We start from the raw sequence: 27,603 nt of genomic DNA on the forward strand, positions 1-27,603 counted from the left end.
TAGGATTGTGAACAGTTCAGCCGTTGTGGACGAAGTCACACGAGATAACTTAAATGATTCTTGTTTGTTGAGGTGCGGTATAATGAATGATGAAGTTGGAGGTTGCTGTACTGGAGCCATGTGTATAGACGTGTGTGTATCCTGAATACCGCATATATATCTGTTAAAGTGCTAGCTGTTTAGCCACTTGAATGGACATGTCTCTTTTTTTGAATATCTCGTCTACTGACAATTCGATTTTTGGAAGTGTAAGCAGTCATGGAGGATATTCGACATCTGAGTTCCAAAATTCATTTCCTGACAATATGTGAAGATGTTTTCAAATTTCTATATGAACATAACTTCTATCTCGTTTCATTATGTCTAGAGCCAATGGGTGGCTTTTATGCTGTGTTTGAAGATGAAAATAATGTCGGCAAGTTTCTGGAGTTCGCGTAACTAGCACTTATCAGGCACATAATGTTGGTACTTGTGCTATTATTTGCTTTAAACTGTAGGCTTATGCCAAAACAGGTGACACGAACCAGATAATCAAATAGGGTGGATGTACAAAGTAACAGCAAACTTTCGCTTACCCAATTCTGCCTGCATTAGTAACGTGGCCATAGCTAGCCAGTGAGGATGAACTGTAGGCAAAATTTCATACGCGCATTTCTGCTGGCTGCTAGCTGAATATCATATATTGTTGTATTTGGAGGACAATCCCAATTGCTGTCCCCCAGATTTTGGACCTTGCCGTTGGGTGCGGGAGTTGGCCGATGTGGAGGAGGACTTTGGGATGAAAACTGGAGGTTTATTTACATTATTTACAGTCAGAGTACAAAGAAATTAACAGTCATACAGTCATTATGGGCCGGCAGCAACTTGGACGCTGCGGCCCGTGGCAAGAAGCTCGAAAGAGATGAATGAAGGAATGCTCTAGGAATGCCCCCTTGCTGCTCCCTGTCTCTGGCTTTTAAGCCCTTCGGTGTCTCGAAGTCACGTCACGTTCGGCGAATAGGCGAGCCCGCTCAGGTGACGCCATTTTCGGCCAATCGGCGAGCCCGCTCAGGTGTCGTCATTTTCAGCCAATGGTAGGCGACCGTGCGATTGTGTCACACCCGGCGCCGAGGGTCGCTCCTTGGGCCCCAATTGTCCGAGGGCTTACTTCTCTCTGCGGTATTGCCATCCTGACTTGCAAGCGCCGTCACAATAGGCGGAAGGGGGCGACGTTTCAGTGCTGCAAAGCAGCTTTGCTTGGTAGCCACGTTACCTGGAACGGTGCCAGGCTCCTGCTACACTTTTGGGAAGAGTCAAGCAGTGAATAGCTCCACCTGCGGCGCACGAGGTGGGGGACTCCAACTCGCTTGCACGTACCGCGCCTCGGGAACGAGGTAGATGTGCTTGTGCGCTCCTTAATTAGCTGTGGCGGGATTCGATGTGGTCTGGTGAACTCGAAGGAGGCTCAGGAAAAGGTCCCGTATGTAACAGCTCCTCCTCGCCCCGGAAGTTCGGAATGGCCGGTGAAATCAATTCGCTGGCCATGAGAAATGCTGAAAGAACCTGCAGGGTACTGGTGTCGAGCCTCGTGTGAAGAACTTCGTGATCCTGGGCCCTGGAGAACATACGTCAAACAAACAAAACAACACAGCGCTGCACTACGTGTAAGCGCAGGCTCTTCACCCCTGACTCGCCAGGCTATTACTGAGTCAAAATGAACCCTGATCTTTTATTTCCTCAATTTCGATAAAGCAGTTCCAACCCGCTTTCCAAACCGCTATCCATTTCTCCCCGAATGCCGACAAGGCCAGAGTGAAATTGTTGTTGCAAAACAAAGGGCCGTTGTCTTTGCAAGCAACAAATGAAAACAGCCGAACATAACTTAAGTGGCCTAACTACACGAACAGCATGTTTCCAACCTATAATCGCAGTGGCGTACTTATCGCACGTATTGGGGCCACTGAACAGTCCGGTCAACTCTACAAGTACGTAATCACAAGCGTGCTAGCTTTGTGGTCCCTATTCCGAACCTGTACTTGCGTCGCACGCGAACGTTCCATCACGCTTACTCATGTGTCTTTCTCTAGTCCATACAGGACACGTACCTTAAACAAATAACTACACTTGCGTAACTTACGCACTCCCTAGAACCCTTAAAAGAATGCGTCTGCTAATAACTCGTTCCACGCACGCTCACTAGAGAAGTCAGAATACGGCTGCCCTCAACACACGAGCAACCCAGTCGTTAACAATCTGCTTCCCTCCGTCCGCACAAGGACATGCGCTAATTGGAAATAAGAACGCTTCTCAGTGCAAATCACGCACTTACTGAAAACCTACGCGCTTAACCTTAGAAAATAAAAAAAACCACTTATATAAAAAAAGAAGTTTAACTAATACACACGCGCGTTACGATAGGCCTCTCACCGATAACCTTGACACTCAGGTTACTCACACACACAAAAAAAGAAAGCCTATATACTCATTAACTAACACTCGCGAGACTAATTGTTTAAATAAAACACCTCTTTCAAACCTCCGAGCTTCTCAAACGAAAACATAAAGAAAACTCATACCTTACTTATTGAAAGAAACTCTAGCCTCAAATCGTGAAAATTTTCAAAATGTTAAAAAAAATAAAACAAAACAACACGCTCTCCTTCTGCGGAAGCTCTCTTGGCCTCCCGTTTCAAACGCTTACGACTGACTCATACTTTTTAGCCGTACTCGAGGTGGTCGCGGTTCGAAAGCTACACTGGCTATCCAGGAACAATAAAAGGGTTGACTCACTATCAGCTCCTCCAAGACGGTACAGTCTCCTACCAATTTCCGTCCTGGCGCCCCTCTTTCACCACGAACTCGACTGACCGCGTCGCGATTCCTTACCGCCTGGTCTCGTCTTGCCACCTTGCGCTTCTTTGTACTACACGCTGAACTTCGAAAAAAAACGACGGACCGACAAGGAACATAACTGCCCCATGCCCTTTGTCCGCGTCCGTGCAGAACATGCTTCTCCGTCTCTTTTTTACCTGTGGCTCGAACGTCTTTGATGCGTCAACATCGTCAACGACGACTGCACCTTTCTTTTCCTTGCGCCCTGGCTTTTTGCGTCTTTCGCCGTCTTTGGCTGCGCTACATTAGCCCCCGCATTCCGATCTTTAGCGCGCTTTTTCCTCGAACTCTCTTTCATGTCGCGCACGCGCGCAATAATTCGAATAAGATTTTCTTTCTTTTCTTTTTCTTTTTTTAGCGCTTGCTAAAGACCCCTAGACACCCCATTCAAGACTGACGAGAAATGTTATGAAGCAAAAGTTACTGATGTCAGGAACCACAGAGTAAGAGAAAAATGTGCCAGAAAGCAAATAAGGGCCCGATACATTCTAGCGAACACTGAGGTGGGAGCACAAATCGAGCAAGGTAAATGAATGCCGGAAGAACAAACGCGGTAGTTCATATGAGAACTTGCCAAGAGTATTAATTCCGATAAGTTAAAGAGCTAATTCACTACAGAAGTCATTCAAAAGCTATAGTTTTTCGTCCATTCTACTTAATGCCCGAAGCTCTATCAGTGGGACACCTGTTCAATTCCAGCCTATTATCCATATGGATTGCACAGCTTTGTGCCTTCATCTGCTATGAGCATGCTGGCAACTGTCAGAGCATCTTTTTGTTTTCATTGGACCCACGCACCTTCTCTACGTCTTCACCCGGCCCGAGTCGCGCTCGTCTAAACGCAACTGCACTACTAGCCGCCCTTTCCTCCCGAGACTGCAGCTGACGTCGAACGTAGCGGGCGCCGTATCGGTCGCGTTCAAGCCAGTTTCTACAATTATTAGACATGTCCATGTGCACAAGCTTGTGTTTAATTAATGTGAAAAATATTCCACCATGTCTCACGCAACCAAACGTGTTCGCTATATCCAGTGGCGTAGATAGGCCGTCTGGCACCCGCGACATATAGGTCTTGTCATCCCCGCGCCCCGGGTGTAGTCAGGAAGGCGAGCATATCGAAAATTTCTGGGGCGGGGGGTGGGGTGATGTTTCAGCACCAGCACAGCCGCCTTGGATAAGGCGCAGCCTCCCCCGCCCCCTCCCTTCGCTTTCGTTCCCAGAGGTCGCGAATGTAGTAGGTATACACGCGGTTGTATTTTCTGCACCAAATAACACAGGGTGCTGCACTGAAAACTTGTGATAACCGTATTTTCACATCTGCTGTCAAACTGTAAGGCTTGGCTGCCAATACAGGTGTGGAATTGTGGAAAATATTCATACCAAGTGACACAAATATATTAATAAAATCTTAATTAGCTATTTTAGAGGCATTATTTGCAATATTGAAGCCCGACAGTCATACGTTGCCCAACAACAACTGCAAAAAATTGTTGCAGGTATACGGCGTGCAGCATTTTGGCTGTGGGGAGCCCTGAACCTAAACTAAAATAGCGTGTCAGTGACGCTGGTCTCCCCGCTCTATTAGAAAACGCAATCTCATTGCCTCCTGCGCGGGCGCCAATGACATGACAATTACGAGTTCTCTTCATTCTGGTCCATAAACCCTTTCTTTATTTGCTGCTATTGGCAAACACGATTCTCCGAGCTGCGTTACCGCCACAAGGCTGGTAACGGCACAGAGCTCACTTCGCGTCGCTCCCTGGTGTGCACCACGCAAAAACTGAGAAGGCCGCGATGAAGCCCGCTTCAGCGAAGGCTTGCGCTATACTGTCGGTCTGCACTCGCAACACATGGCAAGACTCTTAAAACCGCTGCACCCTTTGGGGTACACATCTGCCCTGCAACAGTTGCCGTAATCTGCCTTGCTTGCGTTTCCTTCCTTGAAAACTCCGCTTTGGCTACTTTCGTGTCCAGAATGCTGTGTCACGCTGATAAGGCGCAAGCCGTTCGTGACTTGGCAGTACCGGGCTCACAGTGTTACAGAAAGGAAATGCGGCCAGGGCAGATGACGATTATCGTTGTGGGAAAAGATAAGGCACAAAGGGTGTAATTTTTTTAGGAGTGAACAAAATTCTAAAACTCTAAAACGAAATTAAACCATTTGGGTCGTATGTTGCCACACACAGCGTGTCTACTAAGTTGACATTTCCAAATTCCCTGAGTTTTCCAGGTTTTCCCTGAGCACCTTTGCAAAATTCCGTGAATGAGCCTGAACATTTATATCAAGACAGGCTGACACCATGTTGCCAGATGCTGTGAATCTCTAGTAAGCATGCTGAAACAAAACAAAAAAATGACTTAAGGGGAAGCTTTAGCTCTCGCCTAACTCCAACGTGGCCTATTCAAATACATGTAAAACACAAAAACGTTCTTGAAATAACCCGTGGACCGATTTTAATGAAATTTGTTGCATATGTGAGAGAGAAAGTTAAATTCTAGTGACTGCTGGAAGCGGAATTTGGATCTAGGTCCTGAATTTCGTTAACAGAATTTTCAAATATACGAAAGTTTGAAAAAAAAATAGAAGCACGAAGTTTACTAATTCATGGCTCTGAATCAAGAACAGATATCGCGGTTCTGTAAACGGCATCCATTAGACCATTAAAAGGGGACAAATTCTATATGTCATTTTACAGCTTACGTGAATTTGTTACGTTCTGTACTAAAGTTCTGCAAAAGCTCTATTTACATATGACTAATTTTTTGTGATTCATGTGTAACATATCAATTTTGTCCGCTTTAGATGTACTATTGGATGCAATTCACAGAATCGCATTATCATTTTTAGTTGCTGAGTTACGGAGTTGTAAACTTGATAGTTTCGTTTTTGAAAATATTCAATTTTTGCCAATTTTCAATAAAAAATGAGGACCGAGGCCAAGGCCGCCTCCAGTCCCGTGCTGATATGCGGAGACTTCAATGCGCCGCACACGCAATGGGGATACGGAGCCGACTCGCCGAAAGGGAAGAGGCTAGCCAGACTGATGGACGAGCTCGGCCTGACTGTACTCAACGAACCTGCTTCGCACACCAGGATCGGACAGGGAGTGTGCCGCGACACGTCCCCCGACCTCTCCGTCTTGTCAGGCGCGGGCGTGGTCACTTGGTCGAACTCCTTCGAGGACCTGGGGAGTGACCACAGGATCCTGTGCGTGACCGTGGGAGAGGATGAAAGCGAAGAGGGCGTCTGCCGAAAGGCGAGAATCGTCGACTGGGACAGATTCCGGAAAAATAGAGAGCAAGACAAGAAGGAGGGCCCGATCGAAGACATCAGCGAATGGTGCAGAGTACTACTCGCGGACGTAGAGAAAGCCACCGATGAGGTCGAATGGACGGACTGGCGACAAGAACCACCCAAAGAAGAGGCAGACAGGTCCCGCGGAGCCGTGGGCGACGGCGCTCCCCAACCGTCCAGAGTGGACAGCCGGCTGGCACATCTTGTTGCGGCCAAGAAATCCATGCAACGGAGAGCGAGTAGGCAAAAACTCAACAGGAAGATACGCAAGAAGATCGCCGAAATCAACCGGGAGATCGAGACGCATTGCGCCCGCCTGTGCGAGCAAGAATGGCAGGAGCTGTGCGACACGATGAACGTGAACATGAGCGCTGGACGCACCTGGAAGATTCTCAGGCACCTGCTCGACCCGGCAAGCACCAGAACGGCGACCCGTACAGAGATGGCCAAGCTGCAACACAAGTACAAGGACGACCCAGAGGCCTTCGCGGAAGAGATCGTGCAGACGCACCTCGCACGCCCGGAAGGGCAGAGTCACCCAGAGTACTAGGGCTCCCAACGAGGAGATGGACGCGGACGTTTCCGTGCAGGAAATTAGAACGGTCCTCCAGCTACTGAAGACCAACTCGGCGCCCGGTCCTGACAGGATCACCAACAAAATCCTGAGGAACCTGAACGACGACGCCATCGAGAAGCTCTGCGAGTACATCAACGCGTGCTGGAAGGAGGGCCAAATTCCGCAAGAGTGGAAGACCGCGGACATAATACTGATACCAAAGCCGGGCAAACCGCTGGAGGTCCGAAACATGAGGCCGATCTCCCTCACGTCCTGCGTCGGGAAAGTGATGGAGCATGCCTGCCCTAACAGGGTGACGACGCTGCTCGAGAAGCAGGACGCCTTCGGCACCCACATCATCGGTTTCCGGAAGGGACTTTCAACGCAGGACGCCATGCTGCAGATCAAGGAACAGGTCGTGAACGCTCCGAGCACGCACGTGCGCGCCCTACTCGGGCTAGACCTCAAGAGCGCCTTCGACACTGTGAAGCACATGGCCATACTGGACAAGTTCAGCCGACTTGATCTCGGGGCGAGGTTCCACCGATATGTCAGCAGCTTCCTGAATGGGCGCGAGGCGACAGTCAAGATCGACGGGGCCCCACCACGAACGGTCCGAATGGGTGGTGCAGGAACGCCGCAGGGCTCCGTACTCTCCCCCATGCTTTTCAACCTCGTCATGATCGGCCTGCCGGAGCGTCTTGACGCGATAGAGGGCATCAATCATACGATATACGCAGATGACGTGACGGTGCACCCACGGAGAACACGAGCGTCGGCGAAATGCAAGACCGACTGCAGCGGGCCGTCCGGGAGGTGGAGCGGCATCTCGAAGACACGGGACTCGTCTGCTCACCCGACAAGTCGGAGATCCTGCTCCACAGGCCGCGCAAGAAAGGGCCCCTTCCGCAGGCCGTGCTAGACGCTCGTCGTTTGGGCGTCCGCGTCACGACGAGAGAGGGGACCCGAATACCGGCGGTGTCCAAGTCGCGAGTGCTCGGCCTGTGGCTGGAAGAGAACGGTGCCAACCGCGAGCTGGTTGCCCGACTGCAGAAGAAAGTGGCCGCCGCCACACACCTCGTCCGGCGGGTCGCGAACAAGAGGAAAGGAATGAAGGAACACAACGTTACGAGGCTGATACAGGCGTACGCGCTGAGCCACATAGCGTACGTCGCCGCATACGCCGACTGGAACAGGAGCGAAGCCGACAAGCTGAACGTGGCGATCCGCAGGGCGTTCAAGACCGCCCTGGGAGTACCCCAGTACACGCCAACCCACAGGCTCCTCGAGTTGGGCGTACACAACACGCTCGAGGAGATCGCCGAGGCGCAGAGAATCGCGCAGCTGGAGAGGCTGTCGAGCACCGTAACGGGAAGACGAATCCTAGACTTGCTCGGGATTCGATATCACGAGGCGCGTGGACTGAAATAATCACTGCTACCGGAAGTCAGGGACGCCATACAGACGGAAAACATGCTGAAGAATATGCACCCGCTGTATGACGTGCAAAGACGTATACGCAGGGCGGTAGCAATCCTCGAGAAGCATGGAAGACAAGAAGGCGTCCTCTTCGTCGATGCAGCCAGGTACCCGCGGCCAGTCGGTGACTCTGATGGCGATGAGGAACGTCGACCACCACCGCCGCTACAAGGGAATGTGCGAGACGAACCGCAGTTACCAGCACCACCACCACTACTGCTACTACGACAAAAACGGCAGCAGCAACAACGGCAACATCGACACGGCCGGCCGACGGCGGCGGCGCCCGCCTTCTCCATGGCAGTCGTAGATACAAAGGGAACGATCCGAGTCACGGCATCAGCGAGGCTGCCGTCGGCCGAAGCAGCGGAAGAGATGGCCATAGCCCTCGCGGTACTCCACGGAGGTGCGGAGGATAACTTGATCATCAGCGACTCCAAATCAGCGATTCGGAATTACACCAAAGGTTGGGTGTCCGCGGATGTGGCACGCATGCTCAACGCCCGGGCCGGGGACTTCGGATCCGGCACGATTACAAACAAGTCCCTCAAGTGGTTCCCCGCGCACGTCGGGGAGCTTGGCAGTAACAACAACAGCCACGACAATAACGACATCAACAATGCTAACGGCCGAAGACGCAACGACACTCCACCCAACCACAACGAGCGCGCCCACGTCGACGCGAGGCAGCTTACCCGCCGCGACGCGGTCACCCAGAGGGCAGCCGCTGCCGTTGTTGTGCGGGACCCAAGCGGAGGAGTGACGGCGACGGCGGCTGCCACCCCGTCTGGCGCGGCCGCTGTTGTTACCAACACAACACAAATCGCGGCGGACGGAGCTGGGGATCACGCGGACGCCGACTGCGATGTCAAGGAGTTTCCGGCAACGTACCGGGAGGTGCTTGGTCACTATAGGAAAGAACGAAGAAAATATCCACAACCCCACGGGCGCCTAGACAGGTCCCAGGCGGTCGACCTGAGACGGTTGCAGACGGGCACTTTCACCAACCCCTACCACCTGCACCGCCTGTGGCCCGCGCTGCACCCGTCGCCCGGCTGCCCGTGGTGCGAGCACGAACGGGCCGATATGGCCCATGTGCTTTGGGAATGCCGACGCCACGTGGAACAAGGACGAAGAGGAAGGGGGAATACAACAGCAGAACCCTCTGAAGCGGGGCGCCTCGCTGAGAGATGGCAAGCCGGCCTCCTCAGCGAGGCACCCGAAGACCAGGAGTGGGCCGTCCAGCGGGCCAGGGCCGTTGCCGAGGATCTCGAAAGATTTTCCTCGGGCGATGGACTCCTGGCAGCCTAGCCCCGGGCACCAACATCAACAACCGTTGGACAAATAAAGTTTATTCCTATCCTATCCTATCCTAAATGACAAATTCGAATCCAACAGTCATTAGGGGCGCTATAACGTAAAACTATTCCAAACTTTTCTATTCCAATTCTGCAATCAGCCCTCCAAGATTGGTCAAAAACTTTTTTGGACCACCCCCCTTAACCTGTCTGTCACGCGACGTCACGAAAACCGTGATAGCTCCCCATCGGATACGACGTGTACACACTGTGAATACTTTGTTTAGCGCAAAACGACAGAGACAAGAAAGACGACAGGACAAGGCGCTACTCTCAACTGACATCATTTTATTGCGTCACTCCTTTATAGACGGCTCAAACTAGAGGAACATGCGCAGTGAGCACCATGCGGTGGAGCCACCAACATCCGATCCCAAGAGCGCACTCATGCGACATCGGTTGTTGGTGGCTAACTCAGCAACTAACTCAGCACTAAAAATGATAAAGCAACTAAAAATGATAATGCGATTCTGTGAATTGCATCCAATAGTACATCTAAAGCGGACAAAATTGATATGTTACACATGAATCACAAAAAATTAGTCATATGTAAATAGAGCTTTCGCAGAACTTAAGTACAGAACGTAACAAATTCACGTAAGCTGTAAAATGACATATAGAATTTGTCCCCTTTTAATGGTCTAATGGATGCCGTTTACAGAACCGCGATATCTGTTCTTGATGCAGAGCCATGAATTTGTAAACTTCGTGCTTCTATTTCTTTTTTCAAACTTTCGTACATTTGAAAATTCTGTTAACGAAATTCAGGACCTAGATCCAAATTCCGCTTCCAGCAGTCACTAGACTTTAACTTTCTCTCTCACATATGCAACAAATTTCATTGAAATCGGTCCACGGGTTATCTCAAAAACGTTTTTGTGTTTTACATGTATTTGAATAGGCCACGTTGGAGTTAGGCGAGAGCTAAAGCTTCGCCTTAAGTCATTTTTTTGTTTTGTTTCAGCATGCTTACTAGAGATTCACAGCATCTGGCAACATGGTGTCAGCCTGTCTTGATATAAATGTTCAGGCTCATTCACGGAATTTTGTTGGATCGGATGTTGGTGGCTCCACCGCATGGTGCTCACTGCGCATGTTCCTCTGGTTTGAGCGGTCTATTAAGGAGTGACGCAATAAAATGATGTCAGTTGAGAGTAGCGCCTTGTCCTGTCGTCTTTCTTGTCTCTGTCGTTTTGCGCTAAACAAAGTATTCATGGATTCGCACCAACTAGCCCGCCAACGCATTGTGTACACACTGATTATGCATGATTTGATCGAACAAAAGAAAAACAGTTATTTCTGATTCGACCCCTTTTCGCCATTAGCCCTCGGCTATTGGTCAAAAGTTTTCGGGCTGCACCCACTTCACCTGCTGTCACGCGACGTCACAAAACCGAAAAAACTCACCGCGTCAAAGTGACGTGTACGCGATAAAGATGCATTAATATGCCGAACAAAACTGAATTTTCTTCGGAATAGCCGCAGGCTGCCCCGTTCCGAAAGGAATAAAAGATGGCTGCCGCCGATAGCTCAGGCACTGGCGACTCTCACCTGCCGGAGAGCATGGGTTTATTTGCGTATAACTAAACTTCTTGCGTGGCCGCGTAACGCTTTCGAGCACTTTCGGCACGTTTACGACCTCGTTCTGCCAACACTTCTTTGCCGAGGATCAGTTTCAGCGTCATTGTTAAGCTTCCGTTGCATGCCGCCGCGATTTTCGACGAGCCCCCCCTCCCGCAAGCTAGTAAGAAAAAGCGGACCAACCGCAGACGCCGGCACCACCCTCTTGATCCGGTTATCGATTTTCAGTGCAGTGGCTCGGCCCCATCGAATCCCTCTCCCCTTGAGCATGCTCCTCGCCTCTTGTCAGCCAATTCGATAAGACAAGCCGCTCAGTGTAGGCAATGTTATTCGTTTTTCAAGCAAACAAAAGGGACCTCCTATGAACGAGGAGAGCGTTTGATTGGTCTATTAAGACAACCCTGCGGGTGACCGCCCGATCCTTGCGTCGGCGGTTACGCATATTTGACGTCAGGAGATTGGAATAAAAACATATTGGAATAGTATTACGTTATAGGGCCCTAGATTTGAAGTATTTCTTTTAAAAGCAACAAACCTCGTCAATTTGGTGCCGTGGTTGCCGAGAAAAACGAATTCTCCTTTTATATGTATTTAGACAGGAGCACCCGAGCTAAAGCTTCCTTTTAATCCAGTTTGAATAGTAAAGAGTAATATCTATGTTATTTAAAAAGACAACTGAAGGAAGGTGTAAGTAAAATGCACAGTGAAAAATATGGTAAGACCATTCCAAGTTGAGTCGAACATCTTCAAATACGAATGAAAAGGAGATGCATACATAAGTAAATATTTTTAAATATGAGCCATTTCTATCAAGAGATAGCAAGCTCATCGGTATGCGGCCTGAACTTTGTCGCAACTAAGATTATCTGTTTGCAGCTGAGATGTCAACCTCAAAAGTCCTGATATACTCTCAGCCCGTACACAACATCTCAGTGTTGGGTTTCACTGCTTTAAAGAGTTTGGTTTGGATGAGGGACACCTGCATCACGGCGTCAGCCAACAGTTTCCTTTTTCAGCTCAAGCTCCTTCAAAGGGGCGGCGGCACGCTTTCTTTCCCGTTACTTCCTCAATGCGTCAGTCCTTTCTGTTCTCATCCTGCTTCTACCATGCTTTCACCCCATGTATCATTTGAAGCATCCTCTTGGTGAGTTGTACAGTAAACGTCCGATTTTTCGGAATCCCTAGGGACCACAAAGACATACGAAAATTGGGCAGTCCGGAAAAAATGAATGCATGTCTCTAACTGCCCCTAAGGGCTAAAATTGCGGTGCGTCCAAAAAAGCTCTTAAGACCTGCCGGTACAGTTATTAGGCATATCGATGCTCGTACTGCCACAGGACACGGGGTGCACCCGTGTATAATTAAGAAATACATACCGTGTTCCGTGACAACTGCCTCTTCCCACGCTTGTTATGCTTACACTGCTGTACTGAGGCGACACTAACTTTCAGAGACTGGCATTACGCAACACGCTGTGCTCTGCGAGCTTCGAAGCCAATCACGAGGATTAGAAGGGCGGAGCCGGTGCCATTGCTGACAGCGGCGAATTCATTCAATGAAAAACACGACACCGCACGCCAAGAAGCAAAATAGCGAACGTAGAAGCAGCTAGGCCTAACGTTGCTGCAGTGGTGGCTACGGCTACCAGCCGATCTGCGTGCGAGAGTACCGGTTCGAGGCGGCGAGATAATCAAAATGGCGGCAGTGGTGGCTTTTATTAATGCCACTTCAGACCTGGAGGCAGGGCAATATACATTCACTATATCGAGTACGTGGTGGTGCCGCAAAGGCGTGCGAATTATCGGGCATGTCCGAAAAATCGGGCGTCTGGAAAATCGGTCGTTAACTACTCTGGCAATACATCGCGCACATGACACGGCGTCAATGACGATTCGTTGCGATTCCTCTGGTACTGGAGCCAGCATTAGCACGACTTTCGTTCCCTTTGAATAAAGTTACAGCTAATTTTCCCTGGGTATTTCCAGACTATTCAATTTCCCTGAGAATTCCCGGTTTTACCGGTTGGTAGACACCCTGCACACATGAATCGTCATCTGTCTTGTCGGCATTTCCTTTTTTAACGCTGCGAGTCCAGTACTTGCCAGTAGCGAACAGCATGCGCGTTAGGAGCATGACAGAGCATTCCCGACAGGAAAGTAGCGGGCGCGGCGTTTTCAAGAAAGGAAACACAAGCAAGGCAGATGACGATTATCGTTGTGTGGCAGATATACATCCCAAAGGGTGTACCTTTGTCTAAGAGTGTAGGAAGATCAACGTCTCTGTTCCATATTTATTTCTTTCGGCACTGCTATACTGGTCCAACCGCAGTGCCAAAGTATACTGCAGGCTCTATAGCACCCAAGACGAATTTGTTTAGAGGAGTTTTTGTGTTGTTAATAATATGACTTTCGGTCCTCAATTCCCGAATTGCAATGTTTCCTCTAGAATTCCTAATTACAGTTATTTAAGGCATCCTAGCTATCTTAACACGGCGCGGACCGGGACCCAAGATCCACATCGCCAGAATTTATGTTTAGCGACTGCCCGCTCTGAGCACGAGCACACCGCAAGTGTGCACCACACATGAAACGTTCCGCTGAGGCGAGTACTTTTGCGACCACTTCGCGAATTAATATGTTTAGCACGAACATTCGTGCAATTATTACGTGGGTTGTTGACAAAAGCTGCTGCGCTGACTATTCTGCGGCACGTCACATCTGATACAACGGATACATGAGCTCGGGCTGCTGGTCCACTTAAGCCAGCGGAAAGAGCGGGATCTTTAGACATATATGACACCCCTCCCCCTTAACTGGCACCTCGTCCCCCGCCCGTTACTACGCCACTGGCTATATCGGCTGTTGTTATCGCCGCGGAAGACCGTAGCCTCCGACAAGCGTCGGGACAAGCGTCGCTCGACTCGCCTGCAAGAGGTGGGTTGACTCACTGCACGCGTTCAACGAACTGCACGAACACGCAGTGCCCCAGCCCGACTAAATCAGACTCCACTCGTTCGCATCGAGTTTGAGTAAACATAATCGCCGCCCGACGAGTGCATCGGCGGCACTCCGGCCTCTGCTATGTTACTGAAACGCAATACTTTTGCATATTTAACTAGGTCATCAAAGCGTCGATCACGCGACATTGTGGCGTTTTATAGCGGCGATAAGTACGCACAGGCACCCAAAGCACTCTCCAGTGCAAGCGTCTTGTGCTACGCTGTCCCCTTTCAGGAAGACGCACGGCCAGATCATGTAGTCTACTTGCGCGACATGCATAAAAAAAGCCTGAGGCTGTACGTCATTTCCCACTACCTTAAAAAAAAAGAAGGAAGAAAAAGCCGCAGTTTCGCCAGGAAAGAGAAGCATCTATTGCGATAGCAAATTAGTAGACAGCCACACGAAGTAAGGATAGTAGTTTTATCGGCCGTATAAACTTGTAGACACTCGCTTACTGATTAAATTAACAAGCATGGTGTCAGCACGCACCGGCAAACATGCACACATATCGCTTTCGATGACCGCGGACACTCGCTGTTAAAAGGCTCGCGTGAGGAAGCGCGGCAGCAGCAGCGAGCGAAGTGACCTTTGTGCTGTCTATCGCTTCAACGCAAACGTTGCGGTCAGAACACAGCACACGCAAAGCTACGAGCCGTCGGTCCGCCTATAGACTCAACTACCAAAGCAGATCGGTTTCAAGATTTTATCAGGCAGCTCTTATTGAGAAGCTTTACTACAATTCTTCATCTGGCTTTGACTCAATCAGCACTAAGTTCTTAACACTTCCGCCTATAGGTATATTAACCTAATCAAAATTTTTCAATAGTCACTCAACACAGGCGCTTTGACTCGTCAATGAAAGGTTGGAAAGGCGGTTCCTCTCCAGAAATCGGCTAATAGAAACTCGGGAACTAAATATATCGCCCTATCTCACTTACCACCACGGGCTGCAAACTGCTGGAACACGTTGTTTTAAAAACCCTCGTCGACTTTCTTGAAGGTAATGCATTTTTTTACCTGCCCAACATGGCTTTAGGAAATCATACACACGTGAGACTCAACTCGGAACTTTACTGATCAGTTGCATCGAATTCTTGATCGCTCATCATGCGCTGATTGCATTTATTTAGACTTTCAAAAGCATTCGATGAAGTATGTCCCAAACTTCTAATCCCCAAGGTAACTAATTTGCATATTGATGCTAATATTTTAAAACCGATCGAATTCGTTCTTGTTAATTGCTCACAATGCGCAACTGCTAAAGGTTACAATTCGCCGATGTGCTTCCTCTATTGACTCCAGAGTGCCCGAAGGATCGGTTCTCGGTCCTTTGTTCTTGTCAATCTATATTAACGACCATCGTTCGCAAGTTACTTCTAACATTCATCTCTTCGCTGAAAATTGTGCTTTCTTTAGAGAAATTGCTACAGATTGTGATACTAACCGTCTTCAATCCGACCTAGATAGAGTATCTAACTGGTGCAGTAAAAGGCTAATGGAATTAAATGTTAAGTGTAAAGCTATGCATGGGTATCCAAGACACCTAACGTCTCTTAGTTATACTATTTAAGTAACCTTCCTTTAGAACAAGTAAACTCGTACAAGTACTTAGGAATTCATATCGCATTCAACCTTACCTTGGAAACCCACATTAGTAATGTAATGAACAATGCTAACTGCGCCCTTGGTTACTTAAGACGATACTTTTTAAGGCTCCAGAGCCTTTAAAATTGTTGCTTAATAAAACATTATTACAACCGAAATTAGATTATGCTACAGCAGTCTGGGACCCCTATGACATAAACTTCATTAATACGTTATAGTTAGTTCAGAATAACGCTGCTCATTTTATTGTTTCGAATAAAAACTGCCAGCGTAACAGCCATAAGAACAGGCCTTTCTCTTCCATCTCTTGCAGCCCGAATCTCTTGCAGTTCCTTCTTGCAGCACAAACACATCTTCCCAGTCATTCATACCTCGGAAGTCACTAGAGTGGAAATGCTTCCTCGCAAACATTGTATTCATCAGCGATAATTCCTTGCTTCGTGATGCCTTAGACAATATTACTTAGTAGAATGCCGTTTCATGTGCCTCTTTATCTTGTATCTTTTTTTGTAATAGCTTCTTTTTTTTTCCCGACTCATTGTATTCCTTCCGAATTATTTGTCAAATTGTACTTCTTATACTGTATTTTCTCATCTAATCACTCCCCACTTCCCTCTGTAACGCCTTGACAGGCCTTCAGGGAATATTAAATGAAAAGTGAAAAAGATAAAGCACGGACGATCGCGCGCGGCCGCACGTTGTTGCCGAAGTACAAGGCCCACTTACCTCCCCCCCATCCGTTCCTTGCGTGCGACGGAAGACGGCGCGCTTCCTCCCCGCTGTGCTCCATTGCGCGCACGAGATTGAGCCGCGATCGACGGTTCACCCTCGCACGCTTTCACTCGCACATACAGCATAAGGTGCGCGGCGAGGAAGTTATCGCCCTTGGACCTTGACGGAACATCACGGCGACGGCGGGGACAGTGGCGCCGACGGCAAAAATGCACCTGGGATGTCCATATAATTGCTCTAGCAATAAAAGGCCCTAGTACCTCGAACCATATTCTTATAGTGTCACATGGCTTTTTGTGTAAACAAACGGGTTTACTTACAGGGTCCTGGACAACCCGCATACGTGTATAGACACACGGAATATGGGACATAGGAATCTTTTCAATAGGCGTCACATCATGTCAACAGGTGGAGTAAACACAAGAGGACACTAAAGGAAATTATTAAGCCAAGTTAAATCGGTAGATTATTCGCCTAGAAGTATTTCATCGGCTTCCGTGTGCCAATATACGACTTTGTTGCGGAGAAAATTTCGACCGGCTGCTCCTCAATTTGAATGGGACGAGTTGACGTAAAACCTCACGTGCCCTTCCCCTCTGTCGCTCTCTATGAATCAGACAGTGATGACATCACATGGAATGTACCATCTAATAAGGCGCACCATGCCAATTTTCTATTTCCGTCATTTTTTCGGTTGAAAATGCTCTGTCCTCCATAGGAATAACAAACTGCTTATTACGGAAGCCCAATTTTTCAATCTGGCTCGACTTGCTATCTCCGTTAGCGTCGCTTTAAGGCGCAGTTATGGGCGCTCATGACACGCATGGTATCGGTTTTTTGAGATTGGTGGAGGAAAATTCTTCGCGCATTCGTGCTTAAAATGAGGCCTTCTAATCTGCTTAAAAGCTGAATTGTTATAAGCTGACTACAAACCACAAACACCCACTTGGCACAGGCAGCCTAACTTTTCACGATTGAAAAGTATACTAGGAAATTTTAGGTAATAAGCCTATATATGATCCGTGAGGGTTCCTTCTTTTGTCGGCCCCTCCTATGAACGTTGACAGCATTGTGCATCGAATCCGCTTGGTAGAGCACCTGGTAGAATAACTCTTGCGACAGATAAAACGTGGATATGTGGTAAGCTCCTAGCTATATTGTTGTTCCCTTTTTGAAAAATTGCCCTTAAGCATGTTCATCGCATCCTCTATTTTACAGGAATCACTTTGAAACAGCTGAATCATCTAAGTACTCAGGTGAACGGCGAATAAAATTGTAGGTTCTGTCTATTACAGAGGACTCGGGGAACAAAATTTCCAGGTTCTACGCTTTCGAACACAATACGAAAAAAAATTCGTTAACATTTATTTACACAAATTAAAGCTTACACTTAAACTATAAAGACAAAAGGGTAATTAAAAACAAACATATCAAGCTGTAGCGCTAGAGATTCAGTCAGCGTCGGTTAGAACACACGGCGATCAAAGATCGTATAACGTCACAAGGCTACTCCTAAGCGCAGCAGTGGGCGAACAGGCTATTCTCATGGCATCGCGACGCCCATCACATGACACTGTGGCATCAGCCCCTGAATTGCACGGTATACAAAAAAACTAACAATAAAACGATGCGCCTCGCGGCTGGACAGGTACTTAATTAGATGACACCCCCCGAACGAGTCAAGTGGCACCGTTATCCACCCAAACTCGAGCCACCATAGCCTCATAACCAGCACAGTGGCTCGCTCGCTGAGTCCACACACCTAATGTATCCCCATGCATGCTCACCAGAAATGCGTAGTCAGCACACCTTTAAGCTTAAGTTTTAGGTACAGCAGGAACAAACCAGCACACGCTAACGCAAGTTTAGCAGCAGCGCTATAGGAAGCAAGGAAATGCGCAGTTGATGGGCCTGGTGAAATAAGACCCGTCCATAGGCGGGGAACGCAGCACACGCGCACGTCTCGGAGGCCGAGCCGCTATCTGTAGACGGCGGCGTTGCGGGGCTTGGACGGTGTCGTCCTGGTCTTGGCGTGAGGAGAGACGCTCAGCTTGTCGAGCGCCTTTTTGAGCAGGATGCTGAACTGGTGGAGGTCGCCCTCCTCGGCCTGGTTCTCTTTCAGTTCGTCCGGGTACTCGGTTGTCCACTTTTTCGGCGACCTGAGCCCTTGGGACTTGTCCCGGCGCCTGAGGAGCTGGTCGATCTGCCCAACCGTGTAGGGTGCCACCAATTCGAAGGAATCCTGCTGCTGTGGCTCGGACTCCGGTTCGTGTTCTTCGACCTCCTCCTCCTGCGGCTGCTCCTCGTACTTAAGTTTCTGGGCGATGGCGTCCAGTGCCTGGATGGTGCGTAGCACGCGCATCAGATTGCCGGCTATCTCGCTCTTGAGCGCCGCCGTCTCGGCCGTGCACGCCGGCACTCGTCGCGAACGAGAATGCTCTTGCCGCTGCTACAGCTTCTTCTTCTTGCCTTTGAGCTGGGAGCCCGATGCGCCGCCACTCGCACCGTCACCCGCCGCTTCCGACGAGCCGCCGCGCATCCAAAAGTGACATTCTGGCAGACACGAGGACATGTTCCGTGTCAGTTTCATTCTCTCTGGGTTCTTGCCATTGGAAAGTAGCTGCCGCAGGTATACCTGCGGCGAGATGCGATCGACCGGCACGCGACGGGTTCCCTTTATTTCGTGCACTTTGATGACCACGTACGGATGGCCGTGCAGGTAGGGTTTCGGAGTCGTAGTCGACGTAGTGGTCGGCTTCGTTGTAGGCGGCGGTGCCGGTCGCTCGCAGCCAACCACGGCCACCCTGGTCGGTGGGCACGTCGTCGTCCTCTTGGTGGTCGTCGTCGGCTTAGGCGTCGTCGTGGTCCTCTTGGTCGTCGTTGTTGTCGTTGTCCTAGTCATGGTTCGTCTCGTGGTGGTGGTGGTTCTGAGGGTCGTTTCGGGCTGCTGGACAGCCACAGCAGCAGCCCTCCGCGGCGGCGGAGCCGGAGGGTGCGTCCGAGCGGTGGTCACATGGGTCGGGTGAGCTGTCCTGTACGCGACGCTGGACCAGCCACTCCATTGTCGCGCGAATAGGGTGCCGTTGTCGCTGCGATCGCCCGCGTGTGACTCGCCGCTGCTGCCGTTCGCGTGATGCGTTGTGTGGCTTCGCTCCTGGGGCGCCTAGTCGCCCTTCTTGTGCATCGCCATTGGCCGCGCGATTCTGGCCGCCGCAGCGATGGCAAGGTGGCTGACATTCACCAGTCGGAACTTCATGATGTGCATCGTGTACCGCTGGTCGGACTGGCCGCTGTCCTTGGCGTCGACCGCGCCACCCGAAGCCGCCGACCCGTTCGCGCTGCCTCTGGCGCCGCCGGTGTCGACGCCGACGATCTGCGCCCGGCCGTTGGCAGTGCGATTGTTCAGCTTTGTCGCGCCGCCCCGGTGGAACAGGTAGTCCTTGATGAAGTCGTGCAACTACTCGTCGTCCATTCGCTGCTCGCCCACGGCCCCCTTGGACGGGTCCTTGGCGAGCACGTGCCGCCTGGTGTTTCTCGTAGACTTGGTGCTGGAACAGCAGGTATGGGTTGCTCCAGGACTCCGCGGGCGGGACGAGCGCAGCCATAACCGTGAGGCCCAGCAGGCAGACCACGGGTCGCAGACGGGTGAGGTTTCTCACCGAGAACACACACCATGGCAACCGGTGAAAGCCACCCATCAACGAACATGACGAACCAAGGCTTCACCACTAGCTACCGCTCGTGGTGAGGGACTTCACCTAGGCAATATAAGCGATGGTGGCACAATCCTGCGGGGGGCTTCGTGGCTGAAGCGTTTACTGTTCTCACGACTGGTGACTTTGGGCTGGATCGTGGCCGCGGCGCAAAGCGGCGGCGTTCGCAACTTCCAAGCCCACGGGGGCCTGGTGCGCCGCGCTGTAGTGGCGGTGGGACAGCTCCAGCCAACTGATGTCTTTCGTTGGCTAACAATTGACTGCTCAGATGTTGCGGCAACAGACTCGGGCTGGAGCAAGGCCAACCATGCTTCGCATTCTGGCTGGGACGACGAAGACTTGAGAGAGGGCAACGATGGAGTCTGCAGCACATCTGCAGAGGGACCACGGCAGCATAAAAACTTCGGGAGGAGTCGAAAATACCAGAGTTAAGCTGCAGCTGCACAGGCGCCAGCAGCTACAGGTCTAAGGCAGCTCGAGCGGCAGCTCGAGTCGTCATTGTCCTCTCCAGAGGCGGAACGCCTTCTTGCGAGATGTCTCGTGCCGAAAAGGATGGAACGCAGCAGTGATGATGTTGATGAGAACGACGACGCTGATGATGATAATGATGATCATGCGACTTCAAAACATGGCTAGTACTACCTATGTGGGATGGGTCAAGCCTCGCGTGGTTGCACGCACAGCTAATGTATTCAAAAAATTGAACTTGAAAATGTGGAACTGCCAAAAGATTAAGAAGTAATGGACAAGTGAAACAAGATGAATGGGCTTTCATACTTTTAAATGAAATAAAAGGAATGGCCGCCGAACAAGTCATAATGGAATGGAATGGAAAAATGCCCGACGATTACGATACTCCCAAATACGAAACTTTAGCTCAGCTGCATACATGTTTTCATTTCACGATATATTGAGGCAAAGAATTTGACACCGAAACCACCGCAATGACTGGCAGTGGCCCAGTGCCGTTAACGCCTTCGCAGTGGGAGGCGCAGTATGGGAACGCTGGCATGATGAGCGCCGTCGGAGCCAGCTGTGGAAGAAGACAACGACGACGAAGGCGCGAGCAGCGACACTTGCGCGTTCGCGCGCTTATGCCGAGGGACGGCGACGCTCAAACCAAGAACGGGAGCCAAAGAGCCGATCTCTTTAATTAAAATGGTATAGGCATATAGGCAGACCGTAACCATCTTCGATTTTGTTCTTGTTCATATTGCCAAGTGAAATGGCACAACCCACACTGGGCGATCGGCCATGAATCGGGCGGTGAAAAAACTGTTATCATTTTTTTAAATAAATTAAGGTGAAATGAAATAAGTATCTTACAAATGGGATTTAAAGTGTCTATTGCTGCAGGTATGAATAATTAATTGTCTAAGTATTGCATAAAAGGGACTATGTCATTATAATCAGTATTAACAAAAATTCTAGCAAGCAATCCTTTTTGAGGGCAGAGAGTTAATATAATCATCTCTAGAGGAAAAGCTGGCCCGGGAAAGTGGGAACCGCTAGGGCGCCGCCCTATTGCTACTGGTCACATTGGCCAGCGCTGTTACTATTGAAAAAGCCGAAAACAAGTACAATTCACCTTATACTTCGTCATCTAAAAACGCATAACTGTCCACTTCTCGAGGCATTGTTGCAGTATGCAGCGGACTGCTTCTCGAACGCCGTTCGACTCAGCTGCTGTTGACGATGGTCTGTGTCCTGTCTTGAACCATTGCGTGATCTCCATTCCGTGTACAGTGTAAGCTGCCGCGGAAGAGACCTGTGTTAGAGAACCGTCTACAAAAACATGCTCGGTGTGTCCGTACATGTAAGCAATGTAGGATAACACGAAATGTTTGAGCCCAGCAAGCTTGATTTTCGACTTCTTCGTTAATCCGGGGATTGAGAGTCTCACCCTCGGCTTTGACGCAGTCCAGAGTGGAACTTCCAGCACGTCATGCGGCGCGACGTCCGACGACAGTAGATGTTGCTGCGACAACACGGCTTCTGTGTAGGCTGCTTCAGGCCGTATGCCTGTGACGTTTGTCAGTGGATGATTCCCGTGCCTCGTCAGTAGCCTTACATGCACTCCCGCTAGCTCACATTGCAGATAAACTCGAGCTGGGTACGCGCATGCCTCTGCAATAGTTCCCCATGGGGAAGCACATCGTGGTAGCCCTAGAAAAATTCTTAGTGAGCAAGCCTGAGCACTTTGAGACTGAGCACGAAGGTATAATTTTTTTATCAATCATAACGGGGTAGCAGCCCATTGACTCTCGTGTAAATGGCATGGCTACACTCTTTTTCGATCTGAGCTCTAGCCCACAACTATTTAGGTATGTGGACGTTATTGACACTGCACGCTGTAGGGTCGTTTGTACTTTCTCGTTGTCCATATGCAGAGGTTATTTGCGTACACAGAGACCGAGACTGCGCCTGCGATTTTCTGTTTTTCTTTTTTTTTTGACAAGTCCAACGAAAACGACATTAAATAAAGTTTGGCTCAGCAAACCTCCTTGAGGCACCCCACGATATACGGGATGCTTGCTTCTATCACCGTCTAGAGGTGTCATAAATATCTTTCTCACTATTTACTGAATGTTTGAAAGCACTCAACCTGTAAGACTGGGAAAGAATTCGCCGTGAGGATCAACTGGGGACTATCTCAGTTGCCTCTGGTTTGCAGACGACAGGTTCTATTCTGCAACACTGTAGTTCCCTCACAAAGAGTGATTGAGGCCAAGAGCCGGCAAAGTGTAAGGCTGGGTTTGAAGATGCAAAAGGATAAGATATGTTCACAGTCCTTGCAAGGCGACAAGCGTTTGTGGTTAGTAGTTAGTCAATATACAGAAGTTGTGCCAGAGTACGTAAAGTAGCAGTAGCCGAACCGAATCACGAGAAAGAGATTTCTAGGCACATAAATAATAGGCTGGAAGGCAAATACCAGACTCTCTCCAAGTTATGAACGGCACCCGACAAGACACGTATACAATATTTGCATTTTACCTGTACTGACCTGTGGAGCTTTAACATTGAGCTTTAAAAAAAATGAGAACGCAACTATATGGCAACGGAAACGGATGGAACGGAAAGGCCGAACGTTATGCGTGAGGACAAAGACAATGTGAATTAGAATAAAACCGCGACTATAGCTGATATTCTAGTTGAGATTAAGAGGAAAAAGTGGAATTTAACAAGTCCTGTAGTGCATATATCGAGGTGATAACCGGTGCGCTATTAGAGGTACAGAACGGGGTCGAAGGAGAGGGAGACACGGACAGGGACGGCTGATGTCATGGGTGGTGTGATGGACAACGAAATATGCAGGCACAGGAAAGAGTCAGCTCTACAAGTGTAAGTGGAGATAGCTGGGAGCGGCCTTCACAATGCAGTTTACTTAAAATAGTCTGATTACTATCACATACTGTAAGAAAATGACTCTACCCTTTGAGGCGTGTCTTTTCGCTAAACAATAATTGTCATCTGTCTTGCGTGTATTTCTTATCTTTAACGCCGAGTGCCCGGTTGTTGTAGGTCAAGAACGGCATGCGCGTTATATGCACGCATACTTGACACGAAAGTAGACCAGCGCTATATATTCAAGAAAGCAAACGCAAGCAAGACAAATGACGATTATTGTTTGGAGACAAGATACGCCCCAAACGGTGTGCTCTTCTTGTAGTGCGCAAGTCCTAAGTCCTGTCTCCCTGGTGACTTTGCAATTATTCAATAACTTGCCGTATTGTAATACTCTGTGCGTAATAATTCTCTGCCAAGTACTTACTACATCCTTCTCAAATTCCAATGCAGACATTACCAGTGTTCGATGATGTGAAAAAAGGACATGTGCATAAAACAAAAGGTAAACGGCTAATCGGACAAAAACGCCAAGTAATCATGGACACAGAGGAAGATATGTATCGCGTCAAACACTAGCGAAGTGCTCGCCAAAGCTGCGCATGCGGTGTTAGGTGAGCATCGCCACAACTTTCTGTCACACACACACACACGCACACACGCGCGCACACATGTCAACGCCTGTGCAGCACGCGCTCAATACACATTATTCGAGGCAACAAACAGTGCCACGATCACCTCAAATTCTTGAAACCATATTTCCAACAGGAATGAAACCAAAGTTCTGGTTATTATGACGGCCGGAAGGCAGCCCCGGCAGCTCATCGAGCAGGAAAAGGCTCGTCCCTTCCGTAAACTATTTTTTTTTTCCCGACAATTTAGCTAAGCTACATTAAGCTCCTACAGCGGCCACTGGACAAATATGCCCGAACAAGTCCTTGCGTAATGGACGCAGATACGTAACAGGGTGGTTCTCTCGATCAATGCCCTCACTCGCGTGGAGATGCGATAATATCCGCGGAAATAGGCGAGGGGCTCTGTAGTAGCAGACGACGCAAGGTGCGCCAGCGCTGATATTCGTTTTCGCTGACCATCGATCGCAGGCTCCCACTCGCAGCTGCGCCAAACGGGTAGCTTCTCACGCGTAGAGCCTCCAATTCATCTAGCTGCGCACAAATGTGAGCTCGTGTACATGAATAACCCGTGAACACATATGGCAGCACAAGAACTGAGACACGTACGGAAGACAAAAAATACTCGGGCACATTTAGCTTGATAACTGGACTGGAAGCTATCAGTAGTGGTAAAAAAGTGGAAACATTTAATAATCAGCTGCTTTCTACCCTGCCAGTGTATAAAAGCCATAGAATGCGACACATCTTCGGTAACAGACAAGTCGAGTTTTCAGTAAAGCATTATTTCCTCGTTTACATTATTGTTGATGTTGTTAAGTACTGAAGGGGTTCAGATGGAACCACAGTGAAAGGGTTCAAGCAGCAGTGAAGGGGTTCAGATGGAACCGAGATAGTTAGGTGCCGCGAATATTAGAAACTTGTGCACCCAAAAGAACTGCCAGGAGATCATCTGCATAGCGCAAAAAGCGTTTTTTTTTTCTTTTTCCCTTTTTTTTTTTTTGGACAGGGAGCGGGTAAGGGGGAGGGGAGGGCAGGCCGTCGTGGCGCTAATGCTGTAGTCATATGGCTTGTGCGACGAAAACAACAAATAAGGGCAGCGTCAACTGCTGCGGATATAATGTTTCGCCATCTTCTAAACAGGAGCGGAATGTTGTCCTTGTTGCTGATGCATAATTATATGCAAGACTGAGGCCTCAGGTGTTTGGCGAGAAAGCGCTTCTGGCGAGAAAACCCCAGATTTAATGAGCGCACCAAACAGAGAAAGCACGGGAATCGCCCGATTCATGAAATTATCGAAGCTGTAAAAACTGCGCACTTCGGCGATTCCTGTGTGAGTGCTACTGCTTTGATAGCTCCATCGACGGAAGAAATGTGTAATAGCATCCTCGGCACATGAGCGCCGTAGTCGCCTCAGAACCAGATGGGGGCACACCGCCCCTATAGACGGTGGAGGGGCAAACGTAAATAAATCCAGGGACAAAAATGCACAGCGCCGGAGCTGAAGTCCCTACCCGGTGCTAAAACCCCTCAATCTCCCAAAGTAGCGCCATTCACTTCCCTCCTCCTCCGCTCGGCGCGGCCTCGACGGTGGCGCCGCCGGTGGTGGGCCTGCCGCAGCAGACGACGGCTAACACGCTACGGGAGGAAATGCGCAGAAAAGTTCGTTCGAGCCCTGCGGAGCAGTTTTTGCAATCGAGGTCTTTCTTTGTCAGTCGGTAACTGGGCTTTAGAATTTTGTGTTGGAATTGCGGAAGAAATAGAGAAAAGGACCGTTATTCAAGGCGTATTTAAAGCGTAAAGCGCGCGACGTTGAGAGTTCGCGTTGCTGAAACACGACGCAAGCACGCGGTGTACTCAAACACGCGCGTAATTACCAAAGTTTCAGGTGTCGACAGCGTGAAAGTATGTGTACGTAGTTTCGTAGGTTCATTTACGTATCTGCAGGATACTTTTGTTCGGCCGGCGCGTGAGAGATTCCGGCTGTGTGCGGTCAGCAATACCTGTTAACTGGGCCGTTTTCTTAATTGCGGGGTGTTTCGGTAATCGTGACGATATATTGTTTTTTTTTTACAAGTACTGCTCCAGGAGGGCACATGTAATGGCTAACGGAGGCCTCTGAAGAGCACGTGACATTACAATAATGCAGGCGTCGCAGGGAGTGTTCGCATACAAAATTGGTTCTCCGCGATCTTATACCCCCTTGGTATGCACAGGCTTCGGCGAGCCCCATCTAGCCCTGGTTCTAGCTTTGGTGTTCCCGTTGCCGCTTTGGTGCCCTGGAAGCGCCGTCAATAATACGAAATAATGACAGGTTCTTACAACTAGTAAATAAAATTTATTGAAGAAATACAATCGCGCCGAGGCACCAACTTCTAAAGCAGCGCTAGCGCGCCCGCGCGAGTATTATGAAACGCCAACGAGGAATTTACCGGCCCACGTACGACTCTACTATCAAAGTGCACGTTAAACATCCCCAGGCGAGCTAGATAAAGTTATGTGGAGCCATCCCCTACGACCTCCATCCTATCTTTAGTCGCTTCGGAACGTTAAAAACGTTAATCACCACAAACCAAATCAATACATGCGGGCGTACATTCGAAGCTAAAAGACTGCATCGTAAATCATATTGAGCCTTGCAAAAGCGCCAAGAATGTGCTAACTTCTGGTGGAGCTCAAAACACACCCTGAATAAAGTCGCTTTTATGTCACAGGCCAGCTGCAGATGCGTGCATTTCACCGCAAGACGAAACTACATGAAACAAAGAGAGCACATTCGAAAAAAAAAAGTCAAACAACGCGCTAAAAACCACGCAGAGCATGAACACACACTTTTTCGAAGCGGAAGGCGTGAACTAGGCTCAAAATAAGAGGTTGTCAGTAGCCGTGGCCCTTACTTCACTAAGCCGTGCGCTCTTTGCCACTTCCTCGAAGTCAGCCCGCCCGATCCTGCGATTCCACACTTCTTTTTGCGTTGCGCCAGCCGGACGGCAAAGCAAGAAGGTTTTTGCCCTCGCTGTGTCTGTTGTGGCAACCGAAGGCGCAGCAGCATGGCATCGCAATTAAGTTCTCGGCCCTACACATACTATTACGCTAACGCACTCCGTCAGTCCGCCTGCCGTACTTTCGTCGCGCAGGCCCTACAATGGAGGTCGGCGCGCACTGGAAAGAAAAAAATATACAAAAGCGCGGCCCCTGCTCCGCGCTGGAAAGAAAAAATACACAAAATCGCGGCGCCTGCTTCCACGTGACACAGATTGGCCAATGGGGGAGCGGAGGAGGCTGGGGGACAGGAGGCGTGGAGGTGAACGCGCTAGGACGCGCCAGGGTGAGCCATTGGTGAGCGGGGTAGCGGAAAGATCTAAGAATGGCGCTACTTTTGAAAAATTGAGGGGTTTTAGCCGGTGCGCCCTGTTAGCGCCGTCTGGCGGTTACGC

General features: G+C 49.5%; 1 protein-coding gene across 2 annotated transcripts in view; it reads right to left on the reverse strand.

Moving 5' to 3' along the window:
• The window catches only part of LOC140213731 (uncharacterized), a 550,291-nt gene that overhangs the window by 323,332 nt on the left and 199,356 nt on the right, over positions 1–27,603 (reverse strand). The window lies entirely within an intron of this gene.

This window comes from Dermacentor andersoni, chromosome 1 (assembly GCF_023375885.2).
Source record: "Dermacentor andersoni chromosome 1, qqDerAnde1_hic_scaffold, whole genome shotgun sequence".
Classification (NCBI taxonomy): Eukaryota; Metazoa; Arthropoda; class Arachnida; order Ixodida; family Ixodidae; genus Dermacentor; species Dermacentor andersoni.